Genomic DNA, 21776 nt, shown 5'->3' on the forward strand with positions numbered 1-21776 from the left:
CTACAGTTGTACGAGGACAGAGTTGTCTGGAGTCACCAGGCCAACCAAGGTGCCCACCCATCTAGTCCCAATTTCCTGCGTTCGGCCCATATCCCTCCAAGCCCCGCCCCTCCATGTACCTGTCCAAGTGCTTCTTAAATGATACTGTTGTACCTGCCTCACCCACTTCCTCTGGCAGCTCGTTCCATACACTCACCACCCTCTGTGTGAAAAAGTTGCCCCTCAGGTCCCTTATAAACCTTTCCCCTCTCACCTTAAACCTATGCCCCTTAATTTTGGACTCTCCAACCCTGGGGAAAAGACTGTTACCGTCCACCTTATCTATGCCTCTCATAACTTTTAAACATTTCTGTAAGGTCGCGCCTCTTTCCTTCAGCAGATCGATGCAGGGACCTTGCTATTTATAATCTACATTGATGAATTACACGAAAGGCCTGAGCGTACTGTAACCGAATTTGCTGGTGATACAAAGACAAATGGGTTAGCAAGTTGCGAAGATGAAAAATCTGGTTTGCTAGCACCCAGCGGTGATGGAACTATGCTGTCATTATCTGGTGTACCCTCTCGGTGTAACTCCAGACCACCTGAAATGGCCCAGCAAATTGCTTAATTCAAGGGGCATTAGCCGGTGAAAAAGAAATATTCCTTGAAACCGTCTCCTTTATGTCTACCTGTTCTGATGCATGTTAATGTTGTTTCACTGCTGTGAAGCAAGCAAGGTGTTTATGACTTTATAGATGTTGAATTAATAAGTGTTGCAACATTACATTCAGGTGATGAGTAATTCTGTTGCTTTAGTTGCCTAGTTATGTGCTTACATTCCTTTTTCCAAAGCTGCTATTGATTTGCAGGCAGTATGCAGTGGTTGAAGGCTGGCAGATTAACATCTCGTCCTGTGTGCCCCGAGGCGTGTAAACTCCATTTCAGAGAGCGAATGTGGTCGATTTTTCTCTGTGCTCCTTTTGAGATCTGGTTCTGGCTTCCAGAGACAGGGAGTGAGAGGACGCAGGTGTGGAGCAGGCTGGAGTTAAGCCCCGTGCTATCGGTTAGCAAATCGTTTGGAAGCTATGAGGCTGCCATCCCGAGACTGCACCTTGACCTTGTCGTTCATTGGACTTTCAACTGCTCAAGCTGTTTGTGATTCATCCCTGAGTAAGAATCTTGTTAGAGAAAGCAGTGAGGACATAGCAGCATAGAGGTTATGTAACTGGGCTAGTTCTCCAGAAATGTGAATAATTCAGAGCAGGTATTTAAAATTCATTAATTAAATAACCAGAATTGAGAAATTAGTATCAGTGAAACTACTGGATTGTGAAACAGATGTATTCATATGACAAGGGAAGGAAATCTGCCTTTTTGACTTCAGCCACACCAAAGTGAGTTAATTGCCTTCTGAAAGTTACTCACAGGCTATTAGGGATGAGAAACGTTGACCTTTCCAGCGACTCCCATCTTCCATCTAAGAAAACATCACAGCTTCCTTAGGTTTAAGGTTGCACCTTTACTTAAACTCCAATGATAATCCAAAGATTATCTGGTGGTAATCGCACTTTATTATGGACTGTGCTGTGTGTACATTGGCTACTGTGTAACACCAGTGACTATGCTTCAGGGCTTGTTGGCTGTACTGTGTGTTTGGAGTGAGAGGTTGAAAAAGAAATGGAACATTCAGATTATATTTTCCAGTCACTCCATGGCCCATTTGCTGTGGGACATAGGACTTTTAAATTGTATTACAATATGGGTGTGGCTGGCAAAGCCAGGATTTATTACCTGGTTGTTTTGAATTGTGAGCCTCTGCTTGAATTGTTTGCAGTTGTTCTGTGCACTTGAGTGATTTTTTGTCTGCTTCAGCGGGTATTGGTTGTGGAGTCACAAATAGGGTTGGTCTGGTAAGGTGATGATCATTGAGTGTTGAAATCCGATTGGACAATCGGATGTTGCCAGGACAAGAAGGCCTGGGTTATAGGGAGAGGTTGGCCAGGCTAGGTCTTTATTCCTTGGAACGTAGGAGAATGAGGGGTGACCTTATAGAGGTGTTTAAAAAATATGAGAGGCATAGATAAGGTGGACGGTAACAGTCTTTTCCCCAGGGTAGGGGAGTCCAAAACTAGGAGGCATAGGTTTAGGGTGAGAGGGGAAAGATTTAAAAGGGACCTGAAGAGCAACTTTTTCACGCAGAGGGTGGTGAGTGTATGGAACGAGCTGCCAGAGGAAGTGGGTGAGGCAGGTACAACAGGATCATTTAAGAAGCACTTGGATAGGTACATGGAGGGGCGGGGCTTGGAGGGATATAGGGTGAACGCAGGAAATTGGGACTAGCTGGGTGGGCACCGTGGTCGGCATGGATTGATTGGGCCGAAGGGCCTGTATCTGTGCTGTATTGCTCTGTGACTCGGGTTTATTATCACTGACACATAGTGTGAGATTTGTTGTTTTGTGGCAGTAGTACATTGCAAGACATAAATTACTATCAGTTACAAAAAAAAAGTGCAAAAGAGGAATAACGAGGTAGTGTTCATGGATTCATGGACTGTTCAGAAATCTGATGGCAGAGGGGAAGAAACTGTTCCTGAAATGTTGAGTGTGGGTCTTCAGGCTCCTGTACCTCCTCCCCGATGGTAGTAACGAGAAGAGGGCATGTCCCAGATGGTGAGGGCCCTTAGTGATGGATGCTGCCTTCTTGAGGCACAGTCTCTATACCAGACGGTAATGCAACGTCAGAATGGTCTCCACCGCACATCTGCAGAAATTTACAAGAGTCTTTGGTGACGTACCAAATCTCCTCAAACTCCTAATGAAGTAGAACTACTGGCATGCCGCCTTCATGATTGCATCAGTGTGTTGGGTCCAGGATAGATCCTCTGAGATGTTGATGCCCAGGAACTTGAACTGCTCACCCTTTCCACAGCTGACCCCTCAATGAGGACTGGTGTGTGTTCTCCCGACTTCCCCTTCTTGAAGTCCACAATCATTTCCTTGGTCTTGCTGACGTTGAGTGTGAGGTTGTTGTTGCGACACCACTCAACCAGCCCATCTATCTCACTCCTGTACACCACCTCGTTGCCATCTGCGATTCTGCCCACAACAGTGGTGTCATTGGTGAATTTATAGATGGCATTTGAGCTGTGCCTAGCCACACAGTTATGAATGTAGAGAGAGTAGAGCAGTGGGCTAAGCACTCATCCCTGAGGTGCACCTGTGTTGATGGTCAGTGAGGAGGAGATGTTACTTGCCTGATAAGGAAGTTGAGGATCCAGTTGCAAAGAGGTACAGAGGCCCAGGTTTTGAAGCTCCTCAATTAGTACTGAGAGGATGATGGTGTTGAACTCCGAGCTGTAATCAATAAACAGCAGCCTGACGTATGCATTGCTGTTGCTCCAAGGCCAAGTGGAGAGCCAGTGAGATTGCTGCAGACCTGTTGTGGCGGTAGGCAAATTGACTCTGACTAATTGTGCTGAATGGTATCTCCTGGATGGTCCTCGTTCTCATCAAATGGACATGATCTCCAGTCAATTAAAATAAAACCCCATCATTATCCTGCTCTTGTATTATTTTTGTGTTCTGCAATGTGGACTTTTTGGAGATTTTACTCTGTTGATGCTTAGCTGAGCTTTTGGTCATTCCCCTCCAGTCCACCCCAATTCTAGCCCTTTAGAAATTAGGTGCCTGGGATGCTGAGGCTGATCTTACTTGTATTTCTATAGTGCCATATAGAACTCATTCAGAAGTGCCCAAAGTATTAAAAAAATAATTTTAAAAAAGCATTATCTGAATGGTGAGAGATTGTGAAGTTATGCAGAGGGATTTGGATGTGAGTGCATGATTTGCAAAAAGAAACCATGTAGGTACAGCAATAATTATGAAAGCTAACAATGTTATCATTTATTGCAAAGGGAATTGAATAAAAAAAAGTAGAGAAAGTTCTGCTTTAGTTATAGAGGGCATTGGTGAGACCACATCAGGAGTACCATTTACAGTACTCCGTTCCTGAAGGGAGGATGTTAATGTGTTGGAAACAATTTAGAGAAGACTTGCTGGTCTAATATCTGGAATGGGTTGGTTGTCTTAGAAGGAAAGTTGGGCAGGTTGCCTTTGTATCTAGATAGATCTTTGTTGGTCACATGTACATCGAAACACAGTGAAATACATCTTTTGCATAGAGTGTTCTGGGGGCAGCCCGCAAGTGTCGCCACGCTTCCGGCGCCAACATAGCATGCCCACAACTTCCTAACCCGTGCGTCTTTGGAATGTGGGAGGAGACCGGAGCACCTGGAGGAAACCCACGCAGACACAGGGAGAACGTACAAACTCCTTACAGAGTTCAGAAGAGTGAGGCACTTTGATTGAAACAAGATCCTGAGGGGACTTGGCAGGGTGGATGTGGTGAAAGTTTCATCTTGTGGGAATATCTGGAACTAGTGACAGTCATAGAGTTGTACAGCAGAGAAACGGGCCCTTCAGTCCACCACGTCCATGCTGACCTTTTTGTCCATCTACACTAATCCCATTTGCCCGCAGTAAGTCCATATCCTTCTGTGCTTTGCCTCTTTGCCTGTTTCAGCATAGTGATTATCTGATCCACCACTCCTCTGGCTGTGAGTTCCAGATACCAACCACTCTGATTATATAAAAAAAACTTTCCCCTCAAATCCCCTTTAATGCTCCTCCTTAAACCTCTGCCCTCTTGTTTTTGATACCCCTACCATGGGTTAAAGACTGACTATCTACCCTATCTAGGTATCTCATAATATTACATATCTCTATCAGGTTAACCCTTGGTATCCTTCGCCCCAGGGGATACAAGCCCAACCTACACAATCTCTCCCCGTAACTAAATTCCTCCAATCCAGGCAACAGCTTGGTGAACCTCCCCTGCACTCTTTCCAGCACAACCAGAGCCTTCCTACCGTGTGGTGACCAGAACTGCACACAGTACTTCAAGTGCAGCATGACCAGGTTTTCGTAAAATTGCAACATAACATCCCAACTCTTGTATTCCATGCCTCAGCCTATGAAGGCAAGCAAACCATGTGTCTTCATGGGCATGTTGACCTGTGTTGCCACTTTTGGGCGATGGACTTGAACTTCAAGATGATTCTGTTCAACGTTCCTTTCCCTTCCTTCCCTTGGGGTCACTGTTTAAAAACAGGCCACCCATTAAAGACGCGGGGTAATGATGCAGCTCTATCTAACTCTGTTTAGACCACACTTGGAGTGCTGTGTCCAGTTCTGGTCGCCTCATTATAGGAAGGATGTGGAAGCGTTGGAAAGGGTGCAGAGGAGATTTACCAGGATGCTGCCTGGTTTAGACAGTATGCATAATGAGGAGAGACTAAGGGAGCTAGGGCTTTACTCATCAGAGAGGAGGGAGATGAGAGGAGACGTGATAGAGGTGTACAAAATATTAAGAGGAATAGAGTAGACAGCCAGCGCCTCTTTCCCAGGGCACCAATGCTCAATACAAGAGGGCATGGCTTTAAAGTAATGGGTGGGAAGTTCAAGGGAGATATCAGAGGGAGGTTTTTTACCCAGAGTGGTTGGCGCATGGAATGTGCTGCCTGGGCTAGTGGTTGGAGGCAGGTACATTGGTCAAATTCAAGAGATTACTAGATAAACATATGGAGGAATTTAAAATAGAGGGATATGAGGGAGGGAGGAAGGGGTTAGATAGTCTTAGGCGAGGTTTAAAAGTTGGCACAACATTGTGGGCCGAAGGGCCTGTATTGTGCTGTACTGTTCTACGTTCTATAACTTTTTTCTCAGAAGTCATGATTCTGTTGAACTCTTTCTCAAAGGGGGTGGAAGCAGAATCTTTTAAGATTTTTAAGGTAAAGGTAGATAGATTGTTTCTAGGCAAGGGGTGAAAGTTGCTGGAGTAAATTAGAATGTGGAATTAAGGTTACAGTCAGATTTGACACGGTCACATTGAATGGCAGAGCGGGACTGCCGATTGCTGCTCCTGATTTGTATGTTTACTTTTTAAAGTGGTTGCATTTATAGGAAATGCAGCAGCCAATTTGCATACAATAGTGTCCCCTCCCTTCCCCCACTCATTAGGGAAAAGCCATGCAATCTGTTTTAATGTTGACCTGAATGCAGAAATCCATCATTAACACTCCAGAGCTTAACTGGGGGAACTGCTGCACTTTCTCTGTTCCATGAAGGTCCTTCGGCCTGAAACATGAACAGGTTTCTTTTTCCACAGAGACACGAGACTGGGAGGGATGCTGGAATCTGAAGCAAACAATCTGCTGGAGGTTTTTTTTTAAAACCGCTTAAAAGAAATCATTTCCTCCAGCAGATTGTTTGCTTCTCTCTTTCCACGATCCTGCTTGACTGGCTGAGCTCTTTGAGCATTTCAGTTTTTGTTTCAGATTCCAGCATCTGCATTTCTATGCTTTCCACACTTTTAAAATACTTCTTTATAATATTCTTGAATGTCCTGAAGGGGAGTAAAGTTGAAGTATTTGTGCGAGGTTGTTTTGCCTGATTGTGCGTACCTTGGAGAAGTGAATGAATGTATCATGAAAGTTTCACCAAAATTTGGCGTTCATGTCTTGGTTATTTACGTGCATTCACACTGAGACTTGTTTTTCAGTGATGAATCATCTGATGATTCAGATCCTGCAGCTCGAATGAGTGTTCCAGTATTCAGGCCGTGACCAAAGACAGGAAAAGCCTCGGTTTCCAGTGGTGGGTTCAGACGCTGAATGACTTCCTCTCTCCCTGCTGACCGTACCAGAGTCGGTCACTCGTGGTGTGCAGTAAATAATAGAGGGGGATTGTAGGCTAGATCCTGTTACAGAATGGTTGACTCTTTGTGTTCATGTGCTGGAAGGTTTACTAATGGGAGTCTTTTTTAAATGTCTATTTAAATCGATGAAAATATACTCTTAAAACTGCTTCTGATGCTACAATCCTCCATTTCAAACATCAACATTAAAAGTGGACACTTAGTTGGCTGGAGACCTTTCACTGTTTGCAATAATGTCAATTGCTGTTTGTGCTGTCGTTATTTATTTCATATCAGTGAGACTGCACGGATGTGTTCTTAAAGATATTTATATTTCAGAATAAGATTTATTATCACTGACTGGTATGATGTGAAATTTGTTGTTTTGCAGCAGCAGTACAGTGCAAAGGCATAAAATTGCTATTAATTACATAAACGGTGCAAAAATAATAACGAGGTAGTGTTCATGGGCTGTTGTGAAATCTGGCGGAGGGGAAGAAGCTGTTCCTGAATTGTTGAGTGTGGGTCTTCAAGCTCCTGTACCTCCTCCCCAATGGTAGTAACGTGAAGAGGGCATGTCCCAGGTGGTGATGGTCCTTAGTGATGGATGCTGCCTTCTTGAGGCATCGCCTCTTGAAGATGTCCTTGATGGTGGAGAGGGTTCTGCCCATGATGGAGATGGCTGAGTCTACAACCCTCTGCAGCCTCTTGTGATCCTGTGCATTGGAGCCTCCATACCAGGCGGTGATGCAACCAGTCAGAATGCTCTCCGCTGTACATCTGTAGAAGTTTGCAAGAGTTGTTAACACATCAAATCTGCTCAAACTCCTAATAAGATAGAGCAGCTGGCGTGCCTTCATGATGGTGTCAATCTGTTGGGTTCTGCACTCAGCATTCAGTGCCACTGTGGTGTACGGAAGGCCATTCAGCCCATTAGGCTTGGTGTAGTGTCTTGCTGCAACCGCCCGGTTTGCACTTCACTCTGAGCCCTGCATTTTTTTCCTTTATCCAATTCATTCCTTATCTCCTCAAGCACATGCAAATATACTCCTCTATCAGGAAAATGAGGATCACACAAGGAAGCCCTTTGAAAGTGGCTGTTCTTTATCCTTTTTGTGCATTAACCCTTTTAAACCCTTAATCTTAAAAGACTGCCAATAAATCATCCCATAGCCTTGTACTTTAATTCTTTCCTGATAGCTGTATCATCCCTAGTCTGGTGATCTGGTGTTCTGCATAATGCACTTCTGTACAGGATTAATTCCCATGTCCATATTAATATTGGTAACAATTCTCATGAGTAGGTGCTTTGCAGTGCCCCAACAGGCTTGGAGGTGTAACCGCACCATAAGCTTTACATGAGACAGTTCCCATTATAAATGAGAGCTGTTGACCTTTGTAATGGAAAGGACAGAGGAGGAGGAGAGAGTGCTTTTAGTTTATTAACAAAGATGGGTCACTAAGGTTCCAGTCAGAGGTTTTGGATGAATCCAACGTTCTTTCGTTTGTTCAGTCTTTGTGAATTCAGGGCCACTGCTTACTCGAGCCTCTGGAAGATGTGACGATTAGAGGACTTGGATGTGAACTGGAGGAGCTATGACCCACGGGGCTAAGGACCTAATGCTAATGGGCGTGAGTAGGTTGGGCAGTTCTTTCAACTGGCACAGACCTGATGGGCTGAATGTCCTCCTTGTGTCGTAAACTTCCTCTGGTTCTATGAACAGTTCCAACACTACTTTTGGCTTGGCCACGATTCTTCATCTGGCTTTTCTAGATCTGCTGTTGCTATCTCTCTGTTCCTAAAACTGCGTCTGAGAGACTTTCTGATTTCATGCCAAACAATTTTAACTTTCAGTCTCGAACCAGATTCGAGAGAACTTGTCTGAGCTTTTCCTATCTGTACATCACCCTGCCTCCCTCTCTCTATCTTTTCCCCCCTTCCCCTTCCCACCACCCTGTCTTTCACTCTTGCAACACCCCCCCCCCCCCCCCCCCCCCCACCATTGCATCAATCTGTTTACTTGCTCCATTTCTGCTCTTCGATTACACCAGCTATCTTCTCTGCAGAAGTCAGTACTTTTTATCCAATAGTCAATCACTTTGTGGTTGCACAAGTTTTAAGATTGTATCCCATGACCCAATTGCCCCCACTCCCTGCTCCTGCACGTAGGTTACCCAAAAGGTTCACCTCTTCAGTGCCTTCTCTGCTGTCATCTGCAAGCTGGACAGCCTGGTCTTTGTTCAGTTCTGTCATTTTTGGCTGTCAAACAATTTTGCCCATCTCCCATTTTAAAGACTTGTTGGAGAGATTTTTGCTTATAACAGTGGAGGAAAGATTAACTTCAGTTCCTGGAGATTGCTAGGCAGTCTGGGTAGGTTGGCAATCTGTGGTTCACTCCAAATCTTGGAGCACAGTGGAATGTCATTGCCTATGTTGGCTCTTTGAAGGTGCTGTCCAGTTTGTCCCCCCCCTGCAGGGTTTCGACCCGAAACGTCGACAATTCCTTCCACCCCACGTGCAGGTGCTGCTCGACCCACTGAGTTCCTCCAGCAGACTGTTTACTTCAGATTCCAGCATCTGCTGTCTCTTGTGTCCTAGGCCCCCTTTCTGACTCTTTCTCTGTGTTCTCAATTCTGCCCTGTGCTTAAATGATGAACAATCAGAATGGCTCTTGGATTGGTTTTACTCTGATACCCACTGTATAAAGTCCCCTTTCTACCACTCTAACTTCAGAACTTTGACCTGTAGATTAAGAATGAGATTCATGGGAATAAGACTGGTTCACAGACCGCTGTGGTCAGGCCATTTTTGATCATGAAGCTGTACAGAACAGGTGTAGTGGCCATTTGGCCCACAGAACAAGTGCCAGCTTCTTGAAGGAGCTCCCCTGCTCTTTCCCCTCAACCCACCCAAACCTCCGCCTTCCTGTACTTGTAATTCAGTAATTTCAAAGTTCCTGCTTGCTCCATTTCCACTGATCTTTCAGACAGCACATTCCACGTCGCAACAACTTGCAGTGTAAAAGAATTTCTCCTCATCACTGATTACCTTGTGTGTCTTCAGATTTGTCGCATTCTGTCCCTGGAAGCAGTTCTTTTAAATTTACTCTGCTCTCAACTCTGCATGAGTTTGAACGTCTTCTTGTGCTCTCTCCTTTAACCTTGTTGCTCTAAGCAGAACTAGCCCAGTTTCTTGTGTATCCCAAGTGACAAGCAGTAAAGTTTTTATTTTACATATCTGGGATTTTTGGGTAAATCTTTCCCAAAGTCACTGGACCCTCTGAGCTAAAACTCTGGGCCAACTGGAAGTGATTAAGTAACCTTCCTACTTCAGGGAGGAGAGACGTGGATGTCGGATGTTCTTTGGCCTGTTCCGGCTTATCCATGCAAGGAGCTGGTTTCTTTCCCATCCCCCATCGCAGCCCAGCTGTCTTCAGCTGCTTGAGCAATGACCTTCCTTCCATCATAAGGTCAGTAGGGGGAATGTCGCGGGTTGTATAGTGTTCCGTTCCATTTGCAACTCCTCAGACCGGGCCTGCTGCACAAATGTCCAGGTTTGGCTGATGTGTGGTGTAAATGAATCCAGTTACAGCGGATGATCTCCAACAAGAGAGTTTGACCAGCTCTCTCTCACTTTCCTTAGCATGATACTCAATAGGTCTCCAGCCACCGAGAGGCTAGAGGACACCACTGGCCAGGAGCTCAAGTGTATCGACCACATGGGAGCATATTAGAGGTTGGATGTCAAGGGTGAAGCAAGAGGATCACCTGATGCCTCAAGTTGTTTCTACCTTCCGCTAGGTACGAGTCAGGAGTGTGAAATACTCTTCAGTTGCCTGCATGAGTTCCAACAACACTTGAAGCTGAATGCCATCCAGGGCAAAGCAGTCCTCTTGATCAGCACCCCATTCACCACCTTAAGCATCACTGGCTCACAGCATCTACAGTATACATGGCATATGAAATGCGCTGCTGTTACTTGCCCAGACTACTCTTGACAGCACCTCCCAAACTTGTGACCTCTACCACCATGAAGGGCCAGAGCAGCTGGTGCAGTGGAACACCACTTGCAGGTTCCTCCCTAAGTCTCATATTGAGTCAGAGTTGTACAGCATGGAAATGGCCCTTCAGCCCAAGATGTCTATCAGAGCTAGTCACAATTGCTTGAGTTTGGCCCAGATCCCTCTAAATCTTTTCTATCCATGAACCTGTCTTTTAAACACTAATTGTACCCACCTCTACCACTTCCACTGGCAGCTTGTTCCACACACCCACCACCCTCGGTGTGTGGGGGGGGGGAATGCCCCTCAGGTCCCTTTTTTAAATCTTTCCCCTCTCACAAACCTACCCCCTCTAGTTTTAGACTCACCTAATTGGGGGGAAAAAAGGACTGTGATCTTATCGATGCCCTTCATGATTTTATAAACCTCTAAGGTCACCCCTCAGCCTCCTGTAGTCCCAGCCTATCCAGTTGCTCCTCATAACTCAAACCCATCAGTTCCAGCAAATCCTTGTGAATCTTTTCTGCACCTTTTCCAGCTTAATCACATCCTTCCTCTAGCTGGGCAACCAGAACTGCACACAGTGCTCCACGTGTGGTCTCACCCCGAAATGTATTACAGGTTCTTCACTGTCACTGGATCTAAATTCTGGAACTCCGTCTCTGACTGCACGGTGGGAGTGCCTTCACCAAGACTGCAGTGGTTCAAGAGACTGGCTCACTCCCACCTTCTCAAAGGCAATCAGGCACAGGCAAAATGCTGGCCTTGCCAGCAACTCCCACGCCCAAAGAATTAATAAGAAAAATAAATATTTCAGACATTAGGAATGCTGCGCAGCTGTTTCTTAAATATTTCCAGGTGTTCACTTGGAATGCTGTGTTGGTGTGGCCCAGCTGTTAACACCTGGCCTCCTGGGTTTGAAGATTGAAGGTTCACAACAAAGCTTCCTGGGGTGTTGCTGAGGGAATGGGTTGTTATTGAAAGTGGTTAACTTTGTCATGGGCATCAAATCTACAGCACTTGCCCCAGTTCAGGTAATTAAGTGCAAAGATTCTGGTGGGCATCAAGAAAGTCTTGAATTCTACCTCTCTTTTCCGAGCACTTTACAACCAGCGCAGTACTTTTGGGGTATGGTTACTTTTGTACTCCAGGAAATAGCAATTTGTGCTCAGCAAGCTTCTGTAGATGGTAGCGAGTTGTGACCAGATTATCTTTATTCATCTTGGTTAAGAGATAAGTATAGTTCCGGGTGCTGAGGAGGACTGCCCTGGTCTTCAAATAGTGTGCATAGCGCCGTCAGATTTCTGAGTGATCCATGAACACTACCTCATTATTCCTTTTTCTTTTGCACTATTTATTTTTGTAATTTACAGTAATTTTGTCTTTGCACTGTACTGCTGCCACAAAACAAATTTCACATCATTTAAGTCAGTGATAATTCTGATTCATAGGATTTCTACTATGTCTGCCTGAAGTCAGATAGATGGTGTTTCAGCTAAGTGCAGTACACCCTCAGTACTATGTGGAGTGTTACCCTGGAGTGTGGGCCCCTCCCTTGGAGAGGGAGGGGAGGTGGAAGGACTCCTTTAGTCAGGCTGCTGGAGGAACAATGAGTGTTGAGCATGTCCGATGGACCAGCTGTTGTCGTCTTGTTTAATGCCACTTTTCTGTAGATTGAGGGATTTTCTTCCTCTGGGTATGTTGGCAGAATAATACTGATTTGCCCTGTGGCTGCAGTGTTGATGTGAGGCCAGAACTTTCCCCACGTTTCCAGAGAGGGCTGGGCACAAGTTGTTGACAACGACACTGTGGGTCTGTGGCCTCTGCTCCAGAGACGCAGGTTCAATCCTGATCTCGGGTGCTGTCTGTGTGGAGTTTGCACGTTCTCCCTGTGACTGTGTGGGTTTCCTCCGAGTGCTCCGGTTTCCTCCCGCAAAGTCTTTGCTTTGAAACAACTTGCTGAGGGGGTGGAAATCAAAGGGGTGGTAAAGACACGGCAGAGCTTGGAGCTGGGGCTGGGCTTGAAGAGGGGAAGGGTTGAGGGTGGTGTTTGGGCTGGGTGTCAGAGGAGATGGTGAAGACATGACTGGAGTTGGTGTCACAGGGGATGCCTTAATCTGCAGCCCTTGGTTGTTTCCACCAATCACATCCCAGCCTCTGTCACTATCTCCACTCCTCCCCCTGGCCTCATCTGTCCATCAACCCTTCCTCATCTGGATTTACCTATTGCCTGTCTGCTCCTGTCTCATCCGTCCCCCTCACCTCTTTTTATACCGGCCATCACCTCTCCACTCTCTCAGGCCTCAACCCGAAATGTCGGCCATCCCTCTGCCTCCACAGATGCTGCCTGACCTGCTGACCTCCTCCAGCAGTTTGTCTTTTTGCTAGTTGTTAGGTTAATTGGCCGCTGTAAATGACCTCTTTTGCAGGTGGCTGGTGGAAGAATTGGAGGTGTTAATGAGCAGAGAGAGAGAAGAGGTTATTGGAAATTAAGTGGGGGAATGGATTGTTCTGAGAGCCAGTATAGATTTGATGGACTGAATGGCTGTCTTTGTCATGAAGAAAAGTGGGAGCCATTTGCTGTGGGTTCCTTGTTTTGGATGCTGGATACCAGACTCCATCTAGTAACTACTGTCTCGTTAATCACAGCTATTTTTCAAGTGACTGAAATATTGATTAGAAGACAGAAATGTATTGCTTCAGTATACAAACTAGATTTTGGGTCCTGCAGGTTTCAGATTTCTCTGAATGTGTAGGGGCAGATAGTATAGCTTGCTGATTGATTAGTTAATTAAACATCAATTTCTGTGGGCTTGTAGACATCATATCCTAGATTATCTCGCGTTAACTGCCAATTCAAGGTTGGTTGCCTTTGTCCTTGGAGAATATGCCTTTTTTTCTTGTTCAGTTCATTGTTTCTAGCCAAATGTTTTTTTTAACTGATTTGCGTTAAAGGTCAATGTATGCCTTCAGTTGTCCCAAGGCAAATAATTTCTCAAGTGCAGTCACCTTCACAGAGCATAGGAGCTTGTTTAGGCACAGGTAGCTCCCACAGAGAGCAGTGATGTTGGTTGTGGTATGAATGTTGGCCAGGTCACCTGAGAGACCTCCCCTCTTTGATGCTGGGTATTGGGATTTCTCTGAGAACAGATAAGGAACTTGTGAAATGAGGCATCCAAGAGCAGCCCTCTGTCAGCACTGCTGGCAAGTGTCCACCTGGAATATGTGCTTTGAGTGCCTACACTGGGGCTTGCAGGTGAGATTTGGAACAATCTCCCCATAGATTTATCCTTGTGCTATTACATAGACCAGTATAGGAACAGGCCCTTTGGCCCACGATGTCTGTGCTGAACACCACACCAAATTAAACTAATCCCATCTGCCTGTGTATGATCCATATCCCTCCTGTCCCTGCGTGTTCATGTGTCTGTCTAAATGCCTCTTCGACACCACTATTGTGTCTGCTTCCACCACTAACCCTGGCAGCCCGTTCCAGGCATCCACGGTTTTTTTTTTCCGCACATCTCCTTTAAACTTCCCTCCTCTCACCTTAAATGCATGTCCTCCAGTATTTGACATCTCTACCCTGGGAAAAAGATTCTGACAATCTACATTATCTATGCCTCTCATAATCTTATAAATTCACATTGGGTGTATTTAAGGCAGAGAAGTTCTTGATTGGTCGGGGGGTTAAGGGGAGAAGGCAGGAGAAAGGGGTTGAATAAAAAAAAACAGCCATGATTGAATGGCAGAACAGAATCGATGGGCTGATTGGCCTAATTCTGCTCCTATATCTTGTGGTTTCATGGTAAACTTCTATCGGGTCCCCTCTTCCGCTTCCAATGTCCTACTGTGTCGTGGGTTTCCTCCGGGTGCTCTGGTTTCTTCCCACATTCCAAAGATGTATGGGTTAGGAAGTTGTGGGCATGCTATGTTGGCGCCCGGAAGCGTGGCGACACTCGCGGGCTGCCCCCAGAACACTCTACGCAAAAGATGCATTTCACTGTGTTTCGATGTACGTGCGACGAATAAAGACATCGTATAGAAACATAGAACACCTACAGCACAATTCAGGCCCTTCGGCCCACAAAGCTGTGCCGAACATGTTTCTACCTTCGAAATTACTAGGCTTACCCATAGCCCTCTATTTTTCTCAGCTCCATATACCTATCCAAAAGTCTCTTAAAAGACCCTATCGTATCCGCCTCCACCACCATTGCTGGCAGCCCATTCCACGCACTCACCACTCTCTGACTCTAAAAAAAAACATACCCCTGAAACAACTCAAGTTTGTCCAACCTCTTCTCATAGCACATGCCCTCTAATCCAGGCAGTATCCTGGTGAACCTCTTCTGCACCCCCTCCAAAGCCCCCACATTGTTCCTGTAATGGCGCGACCAGAACTACACACTATTCCAAATGTGTCCTAACCAAAGTTTTTTTCATACATCAGCAATGTGACTTCCTGACTCTTGATGCCCTGACTGATGAAGGCTTTGCTGTCCTATCTATCCATTACATTTCTGGAGATATCGAATCAACTTTGGGTTTCCTTGTCTGATTTTAGATGAAGTTAGTGTTTTTTGAAGTCCTATCAGAAATCTCTGAACTGCAAAAACGATGCAGAATTTTCCTCGCAGTGGGACCATCTTTCCATCCTTTGTACATTGAGGCAAGATTTAAGTGTTTTTTGCCAGTTTTTCCCCTCTTGTCAGGAAGGCTTTGGTTGTTCATTGTGGTGCAATTCCATTTCATCTCTTTTCCGACACTATATTTGTTATCTTGTATCTCGTGTGAACCAATCTTGATAAATTGCAGAGGAATTGCAGCCAACACTGATCTTGAAAAAGCAAAGTGCTGGAAAAACAGGTCAGGCATCAACTATGGAGAGAGTAAGTGATCTTGATGCTATTCTGTCATCTTGTTGAAGAGAAACTATTTACTTTAGGGGTAGTCCTGAATAAGGGGAGATGAGTGTGATATTGGAGAGGGGACCTTTTAATGATCACGTTAGGAAGCATGTCCCTGTATACAAGTTAGTGGAAATTTGGAACTCTTCAACCGAAAGCCCTGAATTTGATGGCCATTTAGAAAATTTCAAGAGTGGATAGGTATTTGAATGATGAAACCAGCTCAAGGGATGAATGGACTCATTTTGTTCCATGCTGCTGTTGGTTCCCTAGTAAACTGTTTCTCTTCCCCACCCCCCACCCTGACCCCCAATTCCCTTCCCCACCCACTGCCCTTGACTGAGACCAGGAAGTCCCATGCAAACCGCAAATCTAACCTGGAGACTTTCTGGTCTAGACATTTGGACCATTTGCTAGATACAAGCCATGTGATTGAGGTGGCATTGATCAAGGTTTCCAGTTAATCCATTTTTAAGACTCTGCTCCTATATTAAGTGTCGTTCAAAACTTTGAAAATTGTCTTGGCTCCTTTAACATAATTGGATGCCCCAGATGTTCCATGAAATAGACGATCGGAGGTTCGGCGGCTTGTGCTTCTCCGTATATTGAAAAGAATGGATGGGCTGAAAAGGGTTGCTACGAAGTTTTATAGGGAGGACCTTGAAGGGCTCCAACTCCCTCTGTGTGAGGAGCAGTGGATGTGGGAAGGAGTTGCGGGGTTGGGGTGTGGTAAATGAATGTTGCAGTTCCCACCCCAGGGATGGACAAGGTTCCTGCAGTGGATGGTTTATTGGTACCTGTTTTTTGGTTCAGTTTTGTGTTGATCAAGCCAATGTTTTGTAAAGTTTGAAACAAAGGTCATCTCAATGTAATGTAATTTCAAGATGCTTGAGAGTGTTGAATTTATGGTTGCTTCCTACCAGTGAAGAAGTCAGAACCAAGAGTAGGTCAATGATTCTTGGACTGAGGTGAGAAGCTTCTTCACTCAGTGCTGTGAATCTTCGGAATTCTCAATTCCAAGGTGCTGTTGGTATTCATTCACAAATATCAATAGACTTGCAGACACTGAATGAAGAGGATTGAGGATTCAGTAGGAAAATGGAATTGAGGTAGAAGGACTGAATATCTGAAACCCTATTACTAATATTCTTCAAAAATAGTCAAAAGCAGCCTTGTCCTAATGATCAGGTTTAGTTGATACAAATTTGTATTTGCTTCCTGTCCGTGAATGGGAGTGTGGGTTGGATGAGGAGTGATTAATTCTTGATTGTTTGTAATCTTGTAAATCTTCTATTATTAGATCAGGAAATTCTGTGACTGGCTTGCCTTCCTGACATGTTGGAATAAGTCGATCAGGTATTAATAGACTTTCATTGTTGCTTCCTTGCTTGGTAATCCAATTCATTTTTGCCTTCTAAACGAGTGATGTTTAAATGGAATTTGAAGGGTCGGGTTATATAATTATCTGTGTGACAGCTGCAAATGTTAGGATTTCAGTAGTGACTGAGTAGGCAACTTGTCATTGACACATTTGTCCTGTAATTATGTTGAGTGGCTCGCTGTGTTTTGATAAGTTTGAATTGTACAGCACAGAAACAGGGTCTTCAGCCCACTCCATCCATACTGACCACTGAGTACCTATCCCATTTCCCAGCACTTGGTTCATACCCTTCTCTGCCTTGGTGATTCAAGTGCTCATCTAGATGCTGCTTGGGTGTTGTGAACGCCTCTGCCACCACACTCACTTGGGCAATGCGTTCCAGATTCCAACCACCTGGGTGGAAAATATTCCAGATGTACCCTCTAAACCTCTTAGTCCTACGCCATCTGGTTTTGGACATCTCTGCTATTGGGAAAATTTTATTACTGTCTACCCTACCTTTGTCCCTCATTTGTGCACCTCTATCGGGTCTCCTCCTCAGCCTTCCCCGCACCAAGAAGAACAAATCCAGCCTTTCGTGTCTCTCCTCATAACTGAGACATTAGCTAGTGTTGCCACATTAGTATTGCTGCTGATGTCTGCAGAGTACTTGGATGTAGACTGGAACCAAGGGAGCCAGCACTCTGCCAGAGGGTCTCATTGAGCAGGAGGGAGGACATTCTGTTAGTGAGAATCACAGATTTATCACCACTGACTTGAAATGACGTGAAATTTGTTGTTTTGCAGCAGCAGTACAATGCAAAAACAAAATTACTAAGTTACAAAAATAACTAGTGCAAAAAAAAGGAATAATGAGATGGTGTTCATGGGCCGTTCAGAAATCTGACGGCGGAGGGGAAGAAGCTGTTCCTGAATCGTTGAGTGAGGCTTCTGTACCTCCTCCCCAATGGTAGTAACGAGAAGAGGGTATGTCCCGGATGGTGAAGGTCCTTGGTGATGGATGGTGACTTCTTGAGGCACCACCTCTTCAAGATGTCCTCGATGGTGGGGAGGGTTGTGCCCGTGATGGAGGTGGCTGAGTCTACAACCCTCTGCAGCCTCTTGTGATCCTGTGCATTGGAGCTTCCGTACCAGGCAGTGATGCAACCAGTCAGAATGTTCTCCGTCATATATCTATAGAAATTTGCAAGAGTCTTTGGTGACGTACCGAATCTCCTCAAACTCCTAACAAAGTAGAGCAGCTGGGCATGCCTTCCTTGTGATTGCATCAATGTGTTGGGCCCAGGATAGATCCTCCGAGATGCTGACACCAGGAACTTGAAGCTGCTCACCCTTTCCACCACTGACCCCTCAATGAGGACTGGTCTCTGTCTTCCCGCTTGTTACCGAACACTTAAGTGCATTTGTGAAATGCAGGTGTCAAGATATTTGGTGTAGCACAAACTTCTGCACTTAAAAAAAAGATAAAGATCTGCTGATGCTGGAGATCTGAAATAAAAACAAAATGCTGGAAAAAGCTCAGCAGATCAGGCAGTGTCTGTGCGGTGAGTGTGTCAGGCTGAAGATAATCCAGAGAATGTAATGTTAAATCGTACTGGGACAATTTGAATGTTTTAAAAAAAATATTCTTAAACTGTAAAACTGGTTTCAGTGTTTGAGCCAAGGTGTTTGGTGTATTTAAGTGACCCCATGCTTATTTTCTTAGGCAAGTCAACCAGCTGGTTTACTTTCATTCTCTGGTGAGAGGGAATCCTCCCTCCTTACTCCACGCACAGAGGCGCGCACACAATTTGTTCAAGTAAAAGTTTTACGATTTTGTTTCAACTGATCATGAATTAATATTCTTAAATATCCCTGCAAATTTCAAATCGTTTTTGGGTTTGGTGGGGTTGTGCTGCCAATTTGGTGAGAAGGTTGAGTTTAGGTGGATGATCTTGAACTGGCTGAATACCCTGCTGGTTCCATTCATTGTGTCCTTGAACATGGTGGCATGCTCTCACCCAAGCTCTCGGCTTCCACTTGCTGGCATTTGTGAACCTTGTGTGCTTAGCTGTGTACCATCGTTGCCCGCTGAGCTAGATGGTATTACACTAGAGAGCAGGCCTGTGCACTATGCTCTTGTGACGTCTCACCAAGTTTCTATGCCTGTGATGTATCTGCTCTTTAATTCAATCACCCGCAGAGGACCCCGGTACAATGAAAGTGTAAATATTCTCCAATTTATTTTTGTTTCTCCTCTTCAAAGAAAGTGGTGTCCGAGGGAGTTTGTTCGCAGGTTAGGGATTTCTACTTTGCCACAGCTCTGGCTGACGTGAGCAAATCAGCTTTATAATTTATTCTTTTATGAGAAATCTTGTAGCTAATTGGAGGAGTTGAAATAAAGGAATATGCATGGCATAGAAAAATCTTTTTTAAATCTGTGTCTTTATTCTGATACAAAACGAGCAACAATGAAAATAATACATTAAGCTGAATGGCAGGCAGGCATCTTTCCATAGATAATGATCGGCGCTTGCATGGCAAAGGCCACTTACTGTAACTAAAGAAATTGGAATGCACAGGGTTCGATGTTAGCTGGATACCATGGCAAAGGAAGCTTGGAGATGGTACAGAATGGAAGACGTGCATAATTGAAATGTAAAGTAGCCAAGAGATGAAAGCATGAAAAGAAGAAAAAATTGTAGGTCACCATTTGCTTAATGTGTCTGCAGTTCGGTAATATGTTGCTGCATTGTGTGTAGCTTTCAAGTAATTAATGAGGAGCCTGACTGATCTGATTCTCTATTTTCTTCCAAGCCTGAATGAATCATCATTAAAAAAGATGCATGCATTTTTTTTGCCTTGCTTTTCAAGAATTGACAATGTCTCGAAGCGCTTTACGGCCACTGAAGTACTTTCGAAGTGCAACCTCTGTAATGTGGGGAAATGTTGCATTCTGTATACAGCAAGAACCCATAAACAGCAATGCAAGCAATGTTGCTGTTAGATAAAGGTGGTCCAAGTCGTGGGGAGGACTTGCTTTCCTCTTGAACTAGTACTGTGAAAGGCAGACTGGTCCCCTGTTCAATGTTTCACCTGATACTGAGGAAATGCCGCACTGTTACATTGATTTTCAGCCTAAATTTTTGTGCTGATGGAACGTCAGAGTGCTGAGGGAGCACCGCGCTATGGGAGGAGTAGCAGAGGTGGTTCTGCACTATTGTTGGATGTAAGATAAGATCTTTATTAGTCAAATGTACATCGAAGCACAGTGAAATGCATCTTTTGCGTAGTGTGTTCTGGGGGCAGCCCGCAAGTGTTGCCACATTTCCGGCGCCAACATAGCGTGCCCACAACTTCCTAACCCATATGTCTTTTGGAATGTGGGAGGAAACCGGAGCACCTGGAGGAAACCCACGCAAACACGGGGAGAACGTACAAACTCCTTACAGACAGCAGCCGGAATTGAACCCAGGTCGCTGGCGCTGTAATAGCGTTACGCTAACCGCTACACTACCGTGCCTGCCTTTCAGCTAAAATGTTAAACAGATGTCCCCTCTGTTGGGTTCAAAATACCTCGGCAATTATTTAGTAAAAGGCAGTGGCGATATCTCTGGTGACCAGGCCAATATTTAAGTCAAGCAACAGTACAAGGGGAATAGATTGACATCGCTGTCTCTGTGCACTCTTCCAACAATGGGAACCTCTTCCCTTTCGAAATGGGGAAGGTAAGAATCAGCTGTGGAGCGCAGCATCTTACACCGGTTCCTAATAAAAGGTTCAAAATGAAATGCTCCAATAACTTGTTCATTTGCGATGCTTCATTAGTGTTTATTTGATTGTCAAGACGCATCGATGTGCTACCGCTCCACAAATAGTACAGCTGGCCCAGATCAGAATCAAGTTGATTATATTAATTTGCATGCAAATTACCTCGCACCACAACATGTTGCATTACTGTTGCACAACACCACTTACTGAGGCTCGTTCTTCTATAAAACACGCAGGGAGGCGACTGTATACGCTGAACTGGAAAAACTTGCTTCACAGGCTCTGGTTTTTCTCAGCTGTTGGATTCATTAAAGTTGTTCCGATGATCAGCACATCCCTCCAGCTGGAATCCTAGCTATTGTCATTTTTCTGTCCTGCAACATTCCCCTTCTGTATAAAACAAAAGAAATGCACTTGGAAGGTTTGGGTAACACAAACAGGCTCTGCAGATGAAAATCAAAAACACTGCAGATGCTGGAAATCTGAAATAAAAAAAGATGCTGAAATATGCCCAGGTCAGGCGACATCTGTGGGAAGAGAAACAGTTAATGTCTAAGGTTGAAGATCCTTCGTCAGAATTGCAGCCTCCACTGATAGCAGGTTAAGTGCCATCTACTAGAAACGACTATTGCCAAACAGTGTAAATGAAATGGTTGCCACAAGAGGACACAGGTTTAAGGTGCTGGGGAGTAGGTATAGAGGAGATGTCAGGGGTAAGTTTTTTTACTCGGAGAGTGGTGAGTGTGTGGAATGGGCTGCCGGCAACGGTGGTGGAGGCGGATACTATAGGGTCTTTTGAGAGACTTTTGGATGGGTACATGGAGCTTAGAAAAATAGAGGGCTATGGGTAAGCCTAGTAATTTCTAAGGTAGGGACATGTTTGGCATAGCTTTGTGGGCCAAAGGGCCTGAATTGTGCTGTAGGTTTTCTGTTTCTATGATTTAATAAATGGTTTAAGAAGCATCTGGACAAGTTGCCAAGACATAGAAGGCAATGGA

At 44.9% G+C, this 21776-nt stretch overlaps 1 protein-coding gene across 8 annotated transcripts in view; it reads left to right on the top strand.

Moving 5' to 3' along the window:
* LOC127577647 (transcriptional enhancer factor TEF-1) overlaps positions 1–21776 on the top strand; it is a 264344-nt gene that overhangs the window by 23658 nt on the left and 218910 nt on the right. The window contains exon 1 of one of the 8 annotated variants that reach the window (XM_052029009.1): positions 876–1009. The exons of 5 other annotated variants lie outside the window; for them this stretch is intronic. The gene's annotated coding sequence lies outside the window, so the exon portion shown is untranslated. Of the gene's footprint in view, positions 1–875; positions 1010–1201; positions 1247–1352; positions 1377–21776 lie in introns of those variants that run through there. 2 more of the 8 variants (XM_052029008.1, XM_052029012.1) reach the window with 2 other exon arrangements.

The sequence above is a fragment of the Pristis pectinata genome, chromosome 14 (assembly GCF_009764475.1).
Source record: "Pristis pectinata isolate sPriPec2 chromosome 14, sPriPec2.1.pri, whole genome shotgun sequence".
NCBI lineage: Eukaryota > Metazoa > Chordata > Chondrichthyes > Rhinopristiformes > Pristidae > Pristis > Pristis pectinata.